This window comes from Sturnus vulgaris, chromosome 29 (genome assembly GCF_052056855.1).
Source record: "Sturnus vulgaris isolate bStuVul1 chromosome 29, bStuVul1.hap1, whole genome shotgun sequence".
Taxonomy (NCBI): Eukaryota; Metazoa; Chordata; class Aves; order Passeriformes; family Sturnidae; genus Sturnus; species Sturnus vulgaris.
The window spans coordinates 1,921,327-1,931,311 of NC_142271.1; the positions used below are offsets into that span (position 1 = coordinate 1,921,327).

The window sequence follows — 9,985 nt, forward strand, 5'->3', positions numbered from 1 at the left end:
TAAACCATTCCATGATTCAGTAATTCTGTAATTCCATATTAATACATACATATTTATACAGAATAATATTTAAATATGAATTAATATTTATTTAAATATACATACTTATATTCTTGGATATATATATATGTAGCTATTCTGATATATTCCCAAAGAAGTTAATCCTATGCAAATATAATTATAATTTTACCCCAAACCAATGTATTTCCATGTTAGTTCATGTTATCAGCACACAAACACTAAAATCACGGAATTTTGTGTCTGGGTGACAGGAAGATGAGGATGAGAGTGTGGAAATCACATGCAAATAACTGCATAAATCCCTAAATTTGTATAAATACATGATGATTGTGTATTTTATACGTACAAAGCATGAGGCTGCAGCAAGGAGGGATAACAGATGGACACGCTCAGCACGGGCAAGGAAGGAATTTTTCCAGCAAAACAGTGAATTTCTTAAAAATTCCATTTTTAGCAATTTTCCTTCGTTGTTTTTCGCGCTGTTGAAACCTCGATGTTCCTGTTGTTGTCCTGGTGCTGGCTCTGGAGCAGCATTTTGCCGTAAATTAATGATGGCAACAACAATCGAGGAATCGAATTCCGTGAAAACAAACGGCGGGGACGGGATTCACCCCGTCGGGAACGCCGAGCTCGGCGCTTTCGTTTTCTGCTGCATTTCAAGGAGTTTTCCTTTGCATTTCAAGCAGAAAGATTAGGAGGAAATAAAAGAAAAGGTAATAAAAATTAACATTATTTTAGCCCGATTCAAACCAGTATCAAAACAACTTTTTTTTTTTTTTTTTTTTTTTTAATTTTGGGGTTTTTTTTAACCGCTGCTGGATAAAATTCCGAATTTTTATAAATTAATATAGTTGCCTTTCGAGGAATAAATCAGTTTAAATCCCTTGGGCTGCTTTAAAAGAGGATCCATCTCCCTCCTGGCAGTCGGAGAATTCCACCCCCGGGTAATTTGGGCCCATAAAGTCAATTTTTCCCCGGCAGGCAGAGGGGACTCCGCGATCCCTTCTCCCATCGCCGTCCCGGTGCTGTGCTGGATTTTTGCTTTAATAAGGAAAGATTTGTGCTTCAGCCCTGTGGGGAATTTCCAGGCTGCTTTGGGAAGTGTTTCAGGATGGCAAGTTCAGGCTTGTTTTCCTTCCAGCTGCTCCAAAAATATCTATTATATATAAAAAAAGGGTGGAAGTGAAGGCTGGAAGCGGCAGCGAGCCGAGCCGGCAGTGGGTGGGATTCAGGAGAGGTGCTGGGCTGAAAGAGTGTTTATGCCATTAATCCCAGTAAAATCTCTGGAACTGGGAGCAAAATTGTTCTTTTGACTCCTAAAAACCTGATAGTGCTTGGAAAATCAGGGAAAGAGCTAGGGATTAAAGGGAATTTATTCCATCTATGATTGAAGGGAATTTATTGCAATATTTGCTTTGCTGTGAAGTGGTAGCATTTGAATCCTTTTGAGTTTTTTATTTTAACCTGTTAAGAGTTGTAAGTCTCAAATACTGGCATTAAATTAAGTGGGATCAGTTTGGGTTTAAGATCTACAGAACCAGGAGCAGGATCCAGCTCCTGGAGAAATGGGTGTAAATCAGAGCAATCTGGGAGTTATGTGGATTTATCCTTCCTAAAGGATGTACAACAGCCTGGCTTGGGGGAATTAATTCCCAGGGAGTGGGGGGGAATTGATTCCCTGAGGGGAATAAATTAATTGATTCCCATCATTAGTGCAGGGCTGGGCTTGCTCTGGGCTCCATTATTCTGTGTTTCCGTGCGATCACCCTGGGCAGAGTTGGAGTTTTATCTGGAAAATGGCTGGAAAATGGGAAATGGTGGAAATTGGGGGGAAAAAAAAGCAAAGGAGAAGTGATGATCTGGGGGGGGCTGGGGGAAATTTGTCTCCTGGCTGTGCAGTGCAAAAGGAGTGAAACAAGCCTGTGGTCCCGGGGGGGATCGGGAATAAACCCGAGCCCTTCCAGGATTCAGCTTTGTAGGAGCAAACATTCCTGGCTCCAGCCTTCCCTGCTGGGTTGGGATCCTTGGAGCCGGGCTTCAGCACCCCCTGATTCCCACCCAAGGGGATCAGGACCCTCACCCTGCCTGGGGATATTCCAGGAGGGTTCCCCCACCCCGAGGGTTCCTTTTCCCTTGTGCTGTTCCAGGAATCCCGAATCGCTCCGGCGAGGGCCCCGCTCCCAATCCAGCTGCCACCAAGGAAAACCCCAATTTCCCCTGAGATCTGCAGGCAGCGCTGGACAAAGCCCTTCCCCTCCCCGGGGGATTGATGGATTTATTCATCCCATTCCCTAATGAGCCACTTCCAGATCCCAGTAAATTATACGCACCGGGACGGATGAAATCTTGCTCCATAAATCAGATCTGAGGCTGGCAAGCTCTGCCTGCATCATTATCCCGGCGAGTTTCGAAGATCCCAGGTATCGCTGCCTCCTTTGCAAATCCCAATAAATCTGGGAGTAATCATTCCTGACAGAGAGGCAGCAAAAGCACCGGAAAACATTTTCTTCCCTTAAAAATGTAAGTGGAAAATTTATTGCACGGAAAGAAAAAGTTTTCTCCGGAAAGTCTGTAACAAACAGCAATGTGAGGAACTCCCCGGGGCCGAGCTGGTGGGATGGCATCACCTTGGGATTCCGGGGATAAATTCAGAGCAGCTCCTAAAAATGAAAAAGATTTTTTCCTTGGGGTGAAACAAGAGGGAAGAAATAAAGCCGAGTGTGTCCAAGTGTGTCCCGAAAGGACAGTGGAGCCAGCGCTCTGGAGTCTGCTGCCTTCTGGTTTGTGTTTAGCCTTTGGAAAAAAAATTCCCCCCTGCACACCTCCTTTTTCCTAGAGGGAAGATTGATTTTATTAACCGGCCGACACCTGAAAGTAATCGGGATTTTTTTGGTGGCTGGTGGCGGGGGAAGGAGCCGTCCCGGGGCTCTGCAGGGGCAGAGCTGCGTTTTCCCACTGCTCTTGCTTCCAGGCAGACGTGGAATGGAGCACACGGGGATTTTCCATCATTCCAGGATAATGGGTGGAGGGTGCTGGATGTGTCCTTATCCTCACGGCCCCATCATGGAGCCAGCACCACGGGACAGAACGCTCCTTTTTCACCGGGAAACTGAGGCACGTGGCTGTGGCACGGGTGTTATGGGTTACAAATACCCCCTCAGTTCTCCCTTGGATTGGGAATGTTTGGCTGGCTTTACACCTGGAGAAAGCAGGGAAGGGGAGGGTGACCCCAAGGAACCCCTTCAAACATCCCAGGGAATGTTTCGCCCCTTCCCATGTGCTTCCCACTCCTCCCAGCTTTGCAGAGCTCTCTGCTTTCCCCACAGGCACATCAGCAGGAGCTCTTGTTTTCCCATAACAGGATTGTCCACGTCAGGACTTCAAGGGATCAGGCTGGTGGTGATGTCTGTGCCTGTCAGGATGAATGAGAGGTGACAGCGCCGAGAGCACCACGGCAGCCGTGCAAAAACCAGATGGGCTGCCCGGGGTTCTCCCTTCCCACTGCCTGCTCTCACCTGCCCCAGATCCCAGCTGGGATGGGACAGCTCTGCCAAGGTGGGTCAGGGGAAAGGGGAGATGGAAGTGTCCAAAAACTCAGAGCACTGGATGGGTGGAGGGATGGATGGATGATGGATGGATGATGGATGATGGATGGATGATGGATGATGGATGGATGATGGATGATGGATGGATGATGAATGGATGATGGATGGATGGATGATGGATGATGGATGGATGATGGATGGATAGATGATGGATGATGGATGATGGATGATGGATGATGGATGGATGATGGATGGATGATGGATGGATGGATGGATGGATGATGGATGATGGATGGATGGATGGATGGATGGATGGATGGATGGATGATGGATGATGGATGATGGATGATGGATGGATGATGGATGGATGATGGATGGATGATGGATGGATGGATGGATGGATGATGGATGGATGATGGATGATGGATGATGGATGATGGATGGATGGATGGATGGATGATGGATGATGGATGGATGGATGGATGATGGATGGATGGATGGATGATGGATGATGGATGATGGATGGATGATGGATGGATGATGGATGGATGGATGGATGATGGATGATGGATGATGGATGATGGATGATGGATGGATGGATGGATGGATGGATGATGGATGGATGGATGGATGGATGATGGATGATGGATGATGGATGGATGGATGATGGATGGATGGATGATGGATGGATGATGGATGGATGATGGATGGATGGATGGATGGATGGATGGATGGATGATGGATGATGGATGGATGATGGATGGATGGATGGATGGATGGATGGATGGATGGATGGAAAGAGGGGAATGAAGGCTCTGAACAAGACAGGGTTGGGCAAGAGCTGAGCCCAGAAGCATTTCAGCTTTGCTGAGTTGGGGGATGCTTCTGCTCTGAGTTGTTTGGGTTTAAGGCCACGGTGGTCCCATGGGACAGACACTGTGTGGAGACCTTGTCCCTCAAGCTCAGGAGGCCTTGGACACAGCTTCTGCCTTCTCAGGGGGGAGCTGTGCCCAGCCAGCTCCGTGCTCCTGCAGAATCCTGGAGGAGCCCCCAAAGCCAGCAGGGACCCTCATCTGTGTCAATGGATGAGCCAAACCCAACCCAGCAGTGCTGGGAGGGACAGGGAACAGCTCCAGGGAGCTGAGTGGCCACTCCTGGGGACAACCCTGTGACTGCAGTGGCCAAATCCACATTGGGCCATGGTGTCCCCAAACCTCTGTGTCCCACCAGCCCCACAGCAGACGGGTCTGTGGGGACACCTTCCCCTCCCTGGCCTGGCTGTGGGGACAGAGTCAGAATTCCTGATCCTGGCTTTCTCCACACCTTCTGCCTCGTCTCCCATCCCCGGTGCCCCTGGGCTCTGTCCCTGCCGTGACCTCCCTGACCTGACCCCAAGGTTTCCTTTGCTTCCTTCGTGCTCGGCCAAGGCTGATAAGGGGAACCAGAAACAGCTTTGACCTTTCAACCACAAATCCCCCTGCGAGGAGCCCAAGCTGTTCCGCTCTCAAAGGCTCCTTGATAGGAAACAAAACCCCTGTGCTGCTGAACTTTTAAGGAATTTCACCCCCAAAAAACTCTAAAGCACCCAAAAAGGGCCCCCCGAGGAGCATGGGGTGGGTTTAACCCTGCTGAGGAGTGGGGCCAGCACGTGTGATGTGTGAGAGGTGCTGGAGTGTTGGTCTTGTGCTTCCTTCCCTTTTCTTTCAAATTTCTCCTTCCCTTTGGGCTGCTGTGCTCACCCCTGGACACCCACGGATGGGGTACAAAGGTTTTTGGGACACTTGGCACCTCCTTTGCTCTTCTCAGAGAGCCAGAGACCTCGGAGATGCTGAGGCCTTTACCCCTGCCTGCCCCGGGCTGGGGACAGACAGATCCTTGGTGTCCCTGTCCAAGGCATGGGGGTGGAGCCATGTGATTTTTAATGTCCCTTCCAACCCAAACCACTCTGTGATTCTGTAATTTCAGCATAATGTGCCTATGGAAGCAAAGCTCCATCCTCACTTTCTTTCCCATCCCAAACCAGTGCAATCCAGCTCCAGGACATTCCCTGCTCACACCCTCAGGGTCATGCTGGGATGGGAAGGTGATGGCTGGAGGTGTTGGAGCTCTTTAATTGCTTTGAGCAAGCTAATTGGTAGAAACACAACAGCAGGAGATGTGGTGGCTCTGCAGAGGGGTTGTGCTCTGCTCTGAGGGGACTGGGCAGTGTTCCTGTACCCCAGTGGATGTTTGGCTCCTGCTAAGTGGATTGAAACTCCTAAAACCACGTCCCTCACTTGCTGTGGACGTGGGCTGTGTGTGAGCCCCTGTGCCCTGAAGCTTTCCCCAAACTCATCTCACTTGGTTTCCATGATTTGATCTTTCCCAGGGTGTTTATCAAGAACAACTCCACGGGGCTGTGGCAGGTGATGGAAAACCTGAATCCCACAGGATCAGGCCCTAAACGCCAGCAGGTTCCCTATATTGCCTCTGTTACTGCCTCTGTTTCCCCTGCTGTTGCTTAACCCCATTAATGGGATCTGAGCTGGTTCAAAGCCTCGGGAGCAGCAGGGGGGAAAGCTCAGAGCAATCAGTGGAGGCGACCTCTGCCAAATTGGAGCAAGACTTGCCTTCCTCCTGCTGCCCAAACAGCCCACAGCATTTTCCCATTAAACCTCGGTGCCCAGAGTTATTGGGGAAGAAAGAGGCAGGACCAGCCCTTCCTGCATGGAACCAGGGTGAAAAGCTTCTGGATCCGGGGGTGAGGGCTCAGCAGCCACCCCTGGCCTGGCAGAGGATGCTCCTGGAGGGATGGCTCAGAGGACCCAGATTCCAGGATGTGAAGCCTATTGGAAACTCAACTCAGGTAATTTGGGGGAAAATGAGTGTTTTAGAGAGGTGGGTCTGGGAAAAAATGACACTGTGGTCTGAGCACCACATTCCTCATGGCAAAAGGGCAGAATGGGCCATTCTGGGTGAAAAGTGGTAATTTGTGATTTTCTCTTTTGTTGCTGCTCCTTCTGAGCGTCTTCATTGGGTGTTCCCCACCCCAGCTCGGCTGTGCAGAAACCAAAAGCTGGAGGAACCAGGACCCACGTGGTGGAGGGAGCTGGGGATGGAACCCCTGGTGCTGGGCACTTGGGAGGGACACAGAACTCTGGGTTTGGGGTCTTGGGGGATCCTGCGGGGTGGGGGAGGCTCTGTAAGAGGTGTTTTCATCGGGGCAGAGGTTCTCAGAGCACAAACACTAAATTTTAGCCTTTAGGGAGCACGATATTTGGGTCTGATGCTGCTAATTGAGGAAACAGAGATCCCAGCACATGGAATTACGCCATGAGCAGGATCTGACCAACATCAACAACCAACCCTCCTTCCCTCCCAACAGCATCTCTGCCTGGCCCCCCATCCTCCCCTGCTCCTGGGGTTTTCTCCTGGCCCTCTTTTTGGGGGGACATTGCTTGGGGAAGAGGAAACAGAGCCCCCCCTGCTCCCGGGGCCACGTGTGGCTGCTGGGATGGGCTTTAATGGGTCCCAGGCGCCGCTCCCGCTGCCCCTTCCCTTCAGCTCATGGGGGGGGACTAAATCCAATAACCTCGCCCCGGGCACGAGCTCAGAGAGGTTTCCCGGCGCGGAGTCACGGCTGTCAGGGCAGCAGAACGTCCCCGAGGGGCTGGGCAGGGTTTTCCCATCCTGCAGCCCAGCCCCAGCCACGCCTGGGGACTGGGAAGGGGAGAAAGCTGCACGGGGAAGGTTAATTGGCAGCAGGAGCGAGGAAGTTGCTGCAGGATCTTTGTTTTGCTCTGCATCCCTCCAGCACTGCCCGTCTGAGCAGCAGGAGCAGGGCACTGGGACTGGATGCTCAGGAGGGGATTTTGGAGCATCCCCCGGGAATGATTTCCCGGGCAGGAAGGTGCAAAGATGGCTCTGTGTCCCTCCAGCTCGCAGTAATTTTGTTAACTCCTGTCATTCAGAGGAGGCTCTACACCAGAATTCCCTGACCCTGTGGAGGCTGTGAGCACTTCCAGGCTGGGCTCCATCCTCTGATTCCAGCAGGGCTCCCTCCCAGCCCAGCCGATTCCCTGCATTCATCAATTCACTTTTCCCCATCAAAACAACCATTTCTGGGCAAGGCCACAGCAGCTGCTCAGGTTTTTCCGAGGAAGGAGTGAGGGTTTTATCCAGCCCCAAAAGGGGGATTTGCCCTCCTCGGGTGGGAGAGAGAGCATTCACTACAGGAAGAAAAATTCACCTGGCTCCAGGTGCAGGAGCCGTGTGAGATCCATCATCTCCATCATCCCACTCCCTTTGCTTCCTGCTGGGACACCCCCACCTTGATGGGGCTCCCCCTGTTCCCCTGGGGGCCCCATCCCAAAGCCTGGCTCTTCGCTCCTCCCCAAACTGTTGCCTTTGGGATGGGGCTTTTTTCCAAAGGGACCAAAGGAAGGCTGGAGGGCACCTGGAGGAAGAGCCCCCGTTTGTTGTTTGAATAAATATGGAGCAGACAGAGCCGGTGGGGAGTGGCTCTGTCTGGGGGAGCTGGGCAGACCCCAGTAGAAGGGGTCCTGGAAACTCCCTGGCTCCTGGAAAATTGCTGCTCCTCCTGCTTGGTTCTGAGCTCAGAACAGAGCGTGGGGGTAACAGGACATGGGGCTGTGACGTTTGGGGCTCCTTTCTTGGATGCTCTCACAAACATCTTTCCTTCTGTGTCCTGTCATAGCAGCCTGTAGAAGAGGATGAGGATGAGGATTTCTCTCTGCCTTGGTTCCAGAGCCCAGCAGAGTCTCGTGTTCTCCCCACTACCCCATTCAATGTTCCTATCCCAGGACCTGTGTGGTGATGGCAGAAGGTAGGAGGTGAGTGCTGTGCCCTCCCCAAACAAGCAATCTCTGGGGTAACCCCCAAAATTCCCCCCTGGAGTGCACCCCAGTATGTTCTACCCGGGCAGGTGACCTCAGAGGGACCTGGGCTCTGTGGCTGCCCTGGCAGCTGCTGATCCAACCTCCCAACCCCAGCCTGGCTCCCAGCGCCTCCCATCAGCCCCAATTTCCTGCAGACCCCGGTGATAAGAGGCTGATCCTCAGCCATGGAAATCCGATGCCCCGGTGTCAGGGAACACAAGGGACTGTGGAAATCCAGCTGAGAATGAGCAGATCTCGCTGCTTTCCCTCCTTCCCATTGTAAAAAAATCCCTTTGGAGGATGAATGGGGTCTTAGTGCCACTCACTGGGATTGTCCTGGGCTTCATCCCCCTGATTTGTGCTGGCAGTGCTGGATTCCATGAGTTAAAAGCTTCCAGGTGCACCATCACCCCCAAAATCACCGGGTGCTCATTTTGAATTAATGCCATCTTTTTTTTAGGCTTTGCTGTGGTTGCTGAATCCCAGGGACCCGTGGACCCTGCCTGTCAGGGGAGGTGTGAGTCAGAACTGTTCCCATCTCTCTTCTCCCTTCCTCTGGGGTCTGTCCTGGCTGTGTCTAAAAGGAGGAAGTAAATCCCAAAATCTCTCTCCCAAGCTGGTCTGGGGGCACCCACTGGGCAGGTGGTGGGTGCTGTGGGTTTTTCCTGATGGAGGGACTGGTGGGATACTGGTTTGACTGGACTTGGAGGGGATATTTCTTATCCCAGCAGCTCTGCAGCAATTCTCTCAGCCCAGGAAGGACCGTGGTAATTCAGGTTTATTTATGGCCCTGTTTTCTCAGCCTGGGTGTGCTCTGCCTGTGCTGTGTCATCTCCCTGCTCTGCTGGCCCTGGGGACTTTGTCGTCCCAGCTAGTCTTGAATTTGGAGTGGATTTCTCCATTTTCTGGTATTCCCAAAAGGAGGATTCTGACCAAGAGTTTCAGCCTGCAGCTGCACATCCCAGACCTGACCACATCGGGGTGAAACCATCTCCAGGTTTTGCTGCCCCTTTCCCAAGCAGGAATTGATTCAGCTCCAGGACTACTGGTCCTGGAGGGCAAGGGGAAGGTCCTGAGGCAGGAAAACCAGACGTCTCTGAAAATCCACTCTGCTCTGGACAGTGCCCTGGAAATCCAGAGCTGATCCACGCCCAGAAATTGCAGTAATTTAATGGAACTGGTTTCTAGATTGGTTCATCCCTGTGCCAGCCACTGCAGCGATTGAATTAAACTGATTTTCTTGGGGAATTCCCTGTTTGGGAGTGCTGGAATCCACTGCTCTGCACGGGGCACTTTAACTGCCCTGGGTTAAAGGGCTGGGTTTTATCCCAGGGGAACTGCAGGGTTTGTCTTGCCTCTTCCCTTCCTAGCTTGGAGAACCTGGGGTCTGTCCCCATTCCGCGGGGACGGCTGGGGTCTGCACAGGCTCTGGAGGGTTGTTTGCAGCCCCGGGATGGAGAGGGGGATTTGGGATCCGCATCTTGCCCGCAGAGCCCAGCCGTGGGCAGGGCACGTGAGTCCAGAGCCGAGCCCGCTGCAGGA

General features: G+C 51.9%; 1 long non-coding RNA gene across 1 annotated transcript; it reads left to right on the forward strand.

Annotated features, from left to right (window-relative positions):
• Positions 1-1,955: 1,955 nt before the first annotated feature.
• Positions 1,956-6,399, forward strand: LOC148220924 (uncharacterized). The gene is made up of 3 exons (XR_015808752.1): positions 1,956-2,541; positions 3,383-3,576; positions 5,935-6,399. It is a non-coding gene; the product is annotated as an uncharacterized LOC148220924 (long non-coding RNA).
• Positions 6,400-9,985: the final 3,586 nt, after the last annotated feature.